We start from the raw sequence: 11380 nt of genomic DNA, 5'->3' as shown, positions 1-11380 counted from the left end.
ACATGAGAGAGAAACAAACTTGGATTGTTCCCGCCGAGTCAGACTCACTGGGACAAATCCAGCGGGCAGGTGGAAGGGGATGTCAGTTCCATGTGGGTACAGCTAGGGGCGCTCAGCTTTGAATTTGGCCATTACTCTATTAACGGCCGTTACTGGCTGCTGGGAGGAGTCGTTAGCGTCACGTTAGTGCAGCACGTCTGACGTGTGGAGAACAATGGACGAGCTTTGCATCGCTGGGCACACAGATATTTTCTATCACATGCCCATGGGGAGGGGTCACTGCCACCACCACTGCAGTGCAGCCAGGCCAGCTTCCCCCACACGACCCCTCACGCATGGACGCGCCCCCTGGAAACACCCCCAGAACTATCTCATTCCCCTCCTTCTACCCTCCCTCCAGTTCTCCTTTGCTATGATGCCTACAAACAAATTGGCAGCAGTGAGGCCACGGGTGTGCTGGGTCCCTTCCCATCCCGCTGCCAGGATTGTCTCATTGCTGCCTTCTGCCACCCACAGCCCGGTCTGTCGCCCCCTGTTGTCCCTTGTCTCATACTGAGATTGTTCGCTCCATAGAAGGGACTGTCTTTGTGTTCTGTGTTTGTACAGCGCCCAGCACAACAGAGACCTGGGCCATGACCTGTCCTCCCAGGGGCTACAGTAATACAGATACGTAACAATCACAGTTATGCAGCCATCTCTGAAGGACATACCTGGGCAACATTTTGCAGAGGTGTTCAGCATTAAATGGAATGTCTGTTAAATTACATGTAATGAAAAACATACTTTGGAAAGAAATACCTAGCAATTCCATTGAGAAGTAGTTCATAATTCTGCAACCTAAATCAGTACATTTGGGTGCCTCAAACCTTCTGTCTCTCTTCCTCCCCCACCACTCGGTCTGAATGAGGGATCTGAGAGGACACAGCTGTTCAAACATCACAGTCTGTGCTTCAGACTCTTGAAGACAAATGTGTGTTATATCCTTACTTTATTCCCCAGAAACTATTCAGAACACAAGTGCAGCGTGACAGCACCCCCTGGTGCACAGTCAGAACTGAACCACATGCAGAAGTATAGATGGGGAAAATCCAGGTGTATCTCAAATCCCATTTTATCCCCTCCAGTCTCTGGAGTTTAAGGAGAGATTCATTCCAGTTCCCAGCTCCATGCAGCCCAGCTTTGGCCTTATGAATATGGCTGCCTTCAGCCTCCTTGTGAGTTCTAATATTTTACATCAAGGGACTTCAAAGGCCCTGGCACCCCCTGTAACTCATCAGACAAATACAAGGCAGGGTCTGGAAGGGGAAGGGGGTGTGCAGAGGAAGGTTCTTTCTACTCAGTGGGTCTCGGTGAGGCTTTGGTCTCCGTTAACACAGGCTCACACTTTCCTAACATGGCCTGGAAACTGAACCATGTTTCCTTCATGTGTGAAAGGCTCTTCTCAGCCCCAGACACCACTTGCTGGCCTTCCTCTGCCTTTGATATTTATAAGGGGCTTTTTCCCATGGGATCTAAGGCAATCTGAACTCTGGCCTGTATGGTTCATACCCCCACACTTAGGAGCTCTGTATTGGCTGAGGGATGAAGTTAACCCCCTGATGCCTTGTTTAATTTGCTCATTCAACAGGCTCACCCTTTCCTAATGGGCCAATTCTTCACATTCTGATGGACCAGTTGTGTCCAGACTTGTCCGGGTTTATGTGTGTATATAAATCCAGTCGTTACACTGAGAAGTGGTTCATAAATCTACAACATAAGTCAATACATCTGCGTTCCGTCAACCCTCTGTCTCATCCCTCCGCCACCCAGTGTGTCTGCAGGAGGGGTTTGAACAGATGCAGCTCTCTGAACACCACAGCCTGCTGCACAGACCCTTGAAGGTAAATGTGTATTAAACACTGACTGTATTTCACTACCAACAGTTCACAAGTGCAGGGAGACCGCGCTCTCTTGTGTCCAGAGTCATAGCTGAACCATGTTGCTACACTGCCCTACAGCACCTGGGGAAAATCCAGCTGCTTCTCACATCCCACTGAATTCTCTCCAATCTCTGGAGTTTGAGAGATTCATTACAGGGCCCAGCTACACACAGCCCAGTTTGCCATTTGTGAGTGTGGCGGTGTGCTATTTTGTCCCTACAACTCACCTCCTGGGCCAATATTTACATGTAGGAATAGCTAGGACTTGGGAACCCCTGTGACTCCTCAGATACACGTACAACAGGACTGGGGCGAGTGGTGAGGTCTTTACGAATCAGTTACTCTCAATGAGGATTCTGTGTTTTGTTTCACCAGGTCATTTTGCAGGCTCAGCCCTTCCTACCAGGGCTGTTCGTATCGTGGCCAGATCCGTCCCTTTCCTACCCTGACTCTGCCTGTGTGTGAAACGCCTGAATTCTGGGATCTAACACCCAGCTGTGCAGGCTCTGAGTTCCACTGGGTTTTCACTGAAGAATGAGCTGGTATTTAATAGACTCAAACTACCTCCTCTCACAGCATGTATCTGGGAACTGGATTTAGGAATGTTTCCTTTAGGATTATAACTGAATTTCATTGCTGCAGGAACACTGCATTGCAGGGCTCAAATCCTGGTCCCATTGAAAGAAATGATAAAACCACTGTTCAGTTCAGTGGGACAAAGACTTATGTATTATAGATACTCATGGATATTGTGCTTTAAAGCCTGTGGTGTTTAAACCAGATATGGCAGGAGCAGTTGATGAATAGGGTTTCTCCAAAGGAAAGAGGCCAACACCTCGAACCAGGTGTGGCCAGATTCAAGGGTCTATCCATTTGTATCAAACCTCTATCAGGTTTGCAGGAGGAGACACTGCATTGTAAAAGTCACTAGTGGTAGGGTGTGGGGGAGGCAACATGCAGCCTACACCAGATGGCGCAGTGTCCATACCCAGCAGGGAACAGGAACTTTATCTGGGATATATGTCAGAAGGATACATTCAAAGGTTTATTGGACAATACAGAGAGGGGAAGCAAATGCCTCAGTTATCCTTCCGCTGAGGAGACAAGGAAAACCAGCGCCTCGGCTCCATTGGGATCCTAGCTGAGAGCTAGCCAGCTATTGCTGGGGAAGGGAAGACTGGTGAGGAAACTACTTTGAACAAAGACAGGGGCTTATTAAGTGAGGTCTAAGCCATGAGAAAGTATTTTTACATTTGTTTGTAACCCTTTTTGCATTTATTCCTTCTACTTTGCATTTGTTTAATAAACTTGGTTACTTTTACTATAAAACAATTCAGGGCTGCATTTGAAGGGAAGAGTGTATTTATCCCAGTTAAATTAATAAGCTGGGATGTACTGACTCTTTAAAAGAGCACCAAACTTGATATCTTCTGTGAGCGTACAGTGGCAGGAGCTCTGCATTGCAGAGAAAGGTCTCTGAGGAGGCCCAGGGCTGCCATTCACTGTCTGTTATCTGCTGGGTGAGGTTTGGGCTGGGAGAGCCGTGAGGAGTTTGCTGGTGAGGAAGACAGACTGGGGTGGCAGGTAGATGCACAGTCTAATCTCCAGCAGAGCTCGCTCTTGGCTAACACAGTGGCTCACCGCTCTGGGTGTCCCCAGCAGCCTGTTACACAGGGTTCGTGAGTGTGAGAAGGAACTGTTATATCGTGGTGAGAGCCCAATAAACACAGAGATTCTTCTTCAGTGAAACTGAAAAGAACTGTCTGACTAGCTCAAAAAAAGCCCAGTCTCCTTGCTGTCAAAGGCCTTCTCCCCCTTCCAGACTAGCCATGCAGAGTGGGGGTATTTCAGCTTCTGCTTGTCTTGCCTTAGAAGCTATTTGTCAGACTCCAGCCCTTGCACAGAAAAGTGCAGCAGGAATTCCACACCCTAGTGCTGAGGCACCACCTAGCACCTGGGCTCCCAGGGAAGTTCTTGGGAAACTTTCATTTGCTTCTCCTTTAGAATCCCTGTCAAATACAGTAGCCCCAGGGCCACAATTCTCTCCTTTACCCCCTGGGAACCTGTCATCAGGCCAGGCTACTCCCCAAACTCCAAAGCAGGGCTGCCACACCCAGCCCTTGGCAAGGAGGGTTATTTTCCATAGCGGAAGTTAGCAAACAAACAGTCTTTTAACTCATCCCTTAGCCTCAGGGCCACCCCTCCCAGGGTCTCTGGCTCTCTTGTTCCGAGCAGCTTCCTCATTTCAGTCCGTTCTGCTCCCTTCCAGGAGCAGCCGCCCCAGGGCTGCTTCTCTGAGCCCAGGCCCCTTGCCCCAGGGGCCCACCACAGACACTAGCTCTTCTCCACAGCGACTTTCCCTCCCCCCAGCACAGCCTGGCTCAGCTCATTACCTGCTATCAGCCCTTAATAGGCCCAGCTGTAGCCCAGCCCTCTAACTGACTGGGTTGGCCCTACCTGCTCTGCTCCAGGGCGCTGGGCTGAGTCTACCCCCAGGGACCAGCTACCCTGGACAGAGCCCGAATGAAGTCTCCTGAGAGAAGAATTCGGCCTGGCTGGCAGTTGTTTCAGTGGAGGATGGTGACTGATTGCCCTGACGGAGGAATGTAGCTGGAGCCCTGGAGTGTCTCTTTCCCCTCACACAAATAGATGCTCAATGCGTGTGGGGAGCTCCTGGATCTGGCAAGAAGCCCCTGGAGCTGAGCAGGAGACATCCCAGGTTTCTGTTACACTTATTATGATGCCATGTATTAATAAGGCCCCCCACAGTTTGACTGGGGGCCTTTTATACAGGTTGGCGTGACACCAAATAGCAACTTCCCTACAATGAAGAGCATTTACTTCATGACCCCCCCTTAGCACCTGAGCCAATTGCCCCGAGGGGACCAGAAAAGAGGAACAGTCTATACTCCTGGGGCCTGACTTTCCAAAAGCTGAAACCTGAACTCGGCCGGCATTTACACTTGCCCTTGTATTTGTGCACCTGCTTTGCATACGTAATTCCCAACGCTGCACACACACATCCCTGCTATGGAAGGAGATGGATAGTCAGGCCCCAGTCTAGTCATTTGTGTGCACAGATACGGATTCATGTACAACTGCAGTGTCTGTGTGGACAAGCGCACCCAACAAACACACATAAGAGCAGAGACTATGTTGTGCTCCAGACTGGTCCAATTCCACCAGGTGCAGAGCACTCTCCATTCCCGATGCCTGCAGTGGGAGCTGAGAGTGCTGTGCACCTCCCACGAGCTGGTCAGCCCCCAGCAGGATCAGGGCCTCAGTGTCCAGGCTCAGACTTATTCCTGGAGGACCTAATTGCAGAGTCAAAGTCCCACCCCAGACAATGTCCAGCCCCCACTGAGCAGAGGCACCCCCAGCCCATTGCAGGGGCCACAGTGATGGAGCAATGAGAGTAAAACAACTAATTTGGGAAATATGTTTAAAGCATGAGGACCTGAGAAATACATTGCACATTTAAACTGGAGAGAGAGGGGAGTTTAATTCTCTTTGTTTTCTTGCAGAGAATTAGGCCCATTTTTCATTACAGGATTCACACCTTGGATGTTAAAAATCTTCTCTGTACTGGGCACATACCCCTCTCCCAATGACTAACTGCACTGGAGAATTGCCAGTGATCTCACTAACAGTATTACACAAACAGCACTGCTGTGCGGGGTAGGATATGCATATGCGAGTGTTCTCTGTGCATGATGAGCAAGCGAATACCTTCATGATCAAACCTGCCATGCATGCAGGAGCAAAACTTCCTCCTCTGCACATTCGCCTGCTTCTGTTCGCAGAAGATGCACAGAGAGCACCGAACTGCCCTGCACTGATCTAATTCCATCACACACCAGGGACGTGCTCATCAGTACCAGCCACACACAGTATAATGGGCAGACATTGCATCCTAGAGGCCAGAACCAAAAAGGACATACCTTATTAGACGCAGTGTTGCTGTCGCCATGTTGGACCCAGGCTATTAGAGAGTCAAGGTGGGCGAGGTAATATCTTTTATTGGACCAACTTCTGTAGGGGAGGGAGACAAGCTTTTGAGCTTACACAGGACTGAAGAGGAGGTATGTGTGGCTTAAAAGCTCGTCTCTTGTTATATTATCGCTGGATGTTTTTCTAAAAACTCGGCTCTAGGAATTAGTGTGGGGAAGTTCTATGGCCTGAGTTCTACAGGAGCCCAGACGAGATGGTCACAGTGGTTCCTTCTGGACTTAGAATCTATGAGCCTTGGCTTTGCCTCTGTTGCCTCTTTGCCAGTGGGAGGGACAATAAATTGAGCTCACGTCCCCACCTGAGTAATTATTATTATTATTGTTTATCATCTGAATTGGTACCCTAGTCAGAGCCCAGGCCCCAATTGTCCTAGGCACTGTACAAATACAGGACAAAAAGACACACACACACCACGCCCCAAAGAGCATACAGCCTAGTTTGAGTACAGCCACTGAGCAATCCCTGTGAAAAATCCTAGCCACTCGGGACTTGTGTTTCCCTCCTCTCTGCATTGCAGTAACCTGGCATTACCAATAGGAGAATTAGGGGATTGCAGCCCTGGTGCAGCCCTCCCCTTGTTCCTGCTCCCTCCACGGAATCAGGATCCCAGTTGCACGGGCAATTCAGATTGCTGGTAAATCAAAACCACAAGCTCACTTGGCCCTCTTTGCTGTGACCAGATTAATCTCTGCACTCCCACCACCATTTCAAATGGCCAACGCTGACCCCTCCCAGCATGCCCCCTACATGGCATTGATTTCACCGGTGATGTGATCACTGCTCCTGACCGGCTAAGGATGGCGCACACAGCCTGTTAGATTTCTGACCTGGTCTCCCCCACCCCGGGCCACTTGTTTGTCTCATCCCACCTGCTGTGTGTTGGCTTTTAGACCGCAAGCTTTTTGGAGCACGGGCTGTCATTTACTCTCTGTTCATGCAACACCTGGCCCAATGGAGCCCCAAGCTGCTTGGCCACGAGGCCACAGTATAGAAGTTAAATGATAATTAGTACCCAGCCTGACTGCACTGTGGCAGGGAGTCACTGAAGTGTATTAGCTCCCGACCATGCATACTGATTGCACGGAGTGACAGACCCCAGGGGTTTTGCCGGAACTTGGTGTCACAATAAACTGAGCATTCCTCAGTGCAGGCAGGGCATGCTGAGGAATCTGGTTTCTGCTGGGTTCTTCCAACGCCATCCCCTCCCTGAGCTGCTTGAGGGAGTGGAAAGATGCAGCTGGCTGAGTGATGTGGTCTGTACAGAAACCTCATACATATGTGTGTGTGACAATTCCCAGCACTGGACAGGAGAGCAAAGCCCACCAATGATGGGATTAACCCCTGGGCCATGAATTGTGTCCCAAAGCCTGGGCTAGTTAGAACAGTTTGGCTATGCCGGCTGCTATTCAGTACCTGGCAGGGAGACAGAGCACCACCCATTGCGGGAATGAAGCTTCGCAGAGTGCATGGAGCCCTCCGTGTCATTAGGACGTCATTTATTCTTGATAAGAATGAGCCTCAGGAAAGGACATTCTGCAATTGCATATATTCAGAATAAACCACCAAGTGAAGATAGCTGTTTGCTCTTATCCAGTTCACTGGAGCACCTTTCTCCTAGCGCTTTATCTTGATGCTAGAATAAACCAGCTTTGTTGCAACATCCGTTGCAATAGCTGTGATAGACAGGGCCAGCCAGTCACTCCTGGCTGAAGGAATTTTGAGAATACAGCTTAATATGCCTCTGTGATGAGGTGAAACCCCCTCAAGGGCTGGAAAGGGATTAATAGTCAATGAATTATGGCACAGGTGCAACAGATGTACCTAATTAGTTACTTCTCTGCCAGAGGGCTGGGGGTGCACCAGGTAATAACTTATTGGACACCAGGGCCTGATAGAAAGGAGAGAGATCAGTCTGGAGCCACTGAGGGCAAAGGGGCTTCAGCACAGGGGCCTGAGCCAGAGTCCACAGGAGAGCAGCGACCTCAGGGAGCAGCCTGAGGGGCCAGCGCTCTATACCAGAGCTGGGCGAGACGAGAAAGGAGATTGGAGGGCTGATCACTGAGACTTTGGGACAGGCACTGGAGACAAAGATGTCTGCAACATTGGGCCCTGACACATGGGGGCACTCACGAGACATGGGGCACCATTTCCAGCGCCAATCTTGAAAAACAACCAGGGATCGCTAAATCTTCCGGGACAGGGAGGAGCTTAGGAAAATGACAAGCACAGTCTAGATCAGCAGCTCTCAAACTGCGGTGCCTGGAATGCTCACTGGTGGTGAGAGGAGCGCTGGCTGGCCACATGGTGCTGACTCCTCCTCCTGGTTTCTAGGTGCTAAATTGCATCAAAATTGCTATAAATACATTCAGTTCTTTTGCATTTCCATGTCAACCATCATCGTGTGGTTGCCACAGGGACACTATTGATCACAAATCGGAGGGGAGGTGGTCATCACAATCATGAATGGGAGGCAAAATATCCCACAAGACAATCTCTCCATTCAGATGTGGTCCCCCCGTGACAAAGTTGGAGAACCTTTGTCTAGATTACACCAAACAAGGAGCCCTCAGAACTGAAGTGTGAAACCTGCAGGACACAAAGAATGCTCTGGGAATGGACTTCTGTATTCTGGCTTGCAGTTCTTGCTGGAATGCCTCCCATGCCCCTAACAGCCTCATTTGACAATATACATCCCTCAAGCCGCTTTTGAAAAGGCATCTGCCAGTCTATTTCTGCAGTGTCACAAGCTTCACAGCTGGCAGCCAAAAGTTGCCAGATGTTCTTAGTTTTATCAGTGATTTCAACCAATTAAATGATTATGGCAAGCTGGTGATGAGACTAACAGTGTGTGTAACGCAGTGTGATTAAAATGATGGGTGCAAAATAGCATGGCTGGGAAATAGCAGAACAGCACTTAAGAACAACACTTTTTACTGTTCCAGCCAGATCTCACAAAAGTCCTTCCCAGACATAATGATTCCAGGGTTCACCCTCTGTTAAACACCTTCCATCACCTACTATCACGACGTCAATCTTTGCCAGCCACTGGCCTGCTCTGATTCACACAGTTGCTCCTCACTTCCTCAAAATGTCTACAACTGGGTAATGGACAAGAGCTTTTCAAAGACATTTCTCCCACATGGAACCTTTTCTTGGATTCACTTCTGGGAGTCGCAGGGGGTGGTCTCTTCGCCAGCTCCGGTCACAGGCTCACTTCAACCCAATCTCCTAGTTATTGATAACGATGCACATTAATTCGAGCTTGTAATTTCAGCTTTGTGACTCCCATCAACCACTCCCATTCAGCAGAGCTGGACGATTCATTCATGACAAATTTTGCTTCCTATTTAGCTCCTTGTTCTGGCTGAGAACGGTTCAAGGCACCAGTTTTTTTGAATGTTTCCGTTCATTAAAATTTTGCTGAATAATCTGAACGAATCGTTTTGAAAATATCTCTTTGGAGGAATAGTTTGACTCCGCCTCCCTCTTAGACCAAACTCCCTATCCAGTGGACTCAAAACAGGATGCACAATGAAGAAGGGCAGTGGAGGTTTTTGTCTCAGTTCCCCATATGACTTTATCATGGTGGGACACTCCCCCACTGCCATACCACATGGCACAATAATAATCAGCCTCATCCTCTGCTTGGATATTGGTGATGGTTAAATAACCAACATTGCCAGAGCAGGAACCAGTGAACCGGTCTGGGATCCCATCACCTCTGCTGCTGGTACCGGACAGCACAAAACGAGGGGCTTGGCCAAGTCTCTGTTGGTACCAATACAGATTGTAACTGCTAAGGCTGTACCCACTGCTCGTGGCACATGACAGTTTGGCTGTTTGTCCTGGCGACACAGACTCTGAGGAGAGCTGAGAGTCAGCACCGGCTGTGAACTGGAACCTAAACAAGAATAAAAACAGGACTATATAAATGACGAGTATCCCCACATCCCATTATCTGTTACGAAGTCTCATGGTAGGGATGTTCAAAGGACAGCAAGAAATTTGGCTGCACAAGCCAAGATTAATCCCCAGGAATGTTTTGAAAATCTCAGACCACTGATCTGCTGCTTTTACATTTCAACAGCAGAGATGGTCCAAAAAACCATTTGATTGGTCTGAATTTACAACAAAATAATCACAGTACTTGGTCAAAGTTTTGGGACAAGTCAACCCTCCTAGCTGACCTGAGCAGTAAGTGAGCAGCGTGAGGAGCAGAGGGGCCCAGGCCATGGTGGGGAATCCAGACAAGCTTGGCTTCCTGAGGTAAACAGGGTCTGTGGCCGAGACCCTCCGATTCTCTTTTAAACCCCCAGCGCTGGAGAATGGCCCCTTCATGAAAATCTGCCCCCTGCACACTGGCTGCAGTCCCCCTGAGAAACGCAAAAACTCTTAAATGGGAGCTCAGCTCTCGGGGGCACTCAAACCCAGAGAGGACAGAAAGGGGAATCATTTGTTTTTCCTGATGGAAACCTGCGGAGGTATCCTAGCTACCACACAGGAAAGGGCAGCATGAATTCTGCTGTACTGGGGAGAATAAATAACTTCCTAGTGCCACAAGAAAGTCCTGTGCAGGGAAGGTTTCATGTCTTCCTCTCCTGTAGTCCCTAGACTATGCAGTCTTCTTACAATATAAGGCTATAATATACAGCTGCAGCTGGAAGCAGTGGCTAAATTCAGCACTTGATTACCCACATGGAAGGCCACTGAACCAGGGCTGTAAGCAAGAGCAGAATTTGGACCATTGTTACCAGTTTGAAGTGGATGACATGCACTAATCCAGGCAATAAACAAGCCCTTTAAAGGGCCCCTGCTTTTTATAATGAGAGGCTAAATGGTTGGGGTTTGGAAATCTGTGGACAGTGGGAAGTGTGGACAGAGAGATGCATCTTCTGTAGTACTCCACGTGGGCCTGATTCAGCAAGGCACTGCCTGCCCTTCACTTCCAGGGCCTGCAGTGGGAGCTCTGGGCTTTGGCACCTCCCAGGAGCTGCTCAGCCCCCTGCAGGATCAGGCGCTCACTGGCTGGGTTCAGATGTGTTCCTGGCAGAACCAAATTCCAGAGGCACAGTTCCATCCCTGCCAATGCCCTGATCCCAGGGAGCTGATGTGCTCCGGTCAATGGCAGGGATGGTGGTGAGGGGGACACAACATAGAAAGCACAACTTTAGAAAATATGTAAAGAACGAGAACCTGAAAAATAGGCTGCACACTCAGACTGGACACAAGGAGAAGTTTAATTCTCTCAGGGCCCCTGGGGTGAATTAGGCTCATTTTTAATTATGGGTTTCACACCCTGGATCCTAACTACCCTTTCTAAGCTGGGAAAGTGTTTACACCCCTCTCCATCAGCTAACTGCATTGGAGAATTGCTAGAGATTTCACTAACAGTGTCCTATGCACATCACTATTGGGCAAGGAAAGATCTTGGGGTGTGTATATTCTCTGTG

The sequence above is a fragment of the Lepidochelys kempii genome, chromosome 15 (assembly GCF_965140285.1).
Source record: "Lepidochelys kempii isolate rLepKem1 chromosome 15, rLepKem1.hap1, whole genome shotgun sequence".
Lineage (NCBI taxonomy): Eukaryota > Metazoa > Chordata > Testudines > Cheloniidae > Lepidochelys > Lepidochelys kempii.
The sequence above is the reverse complement of the archived record's forward strand: the minus strand, read 5'-3'. Positions refer to the sequence as shown.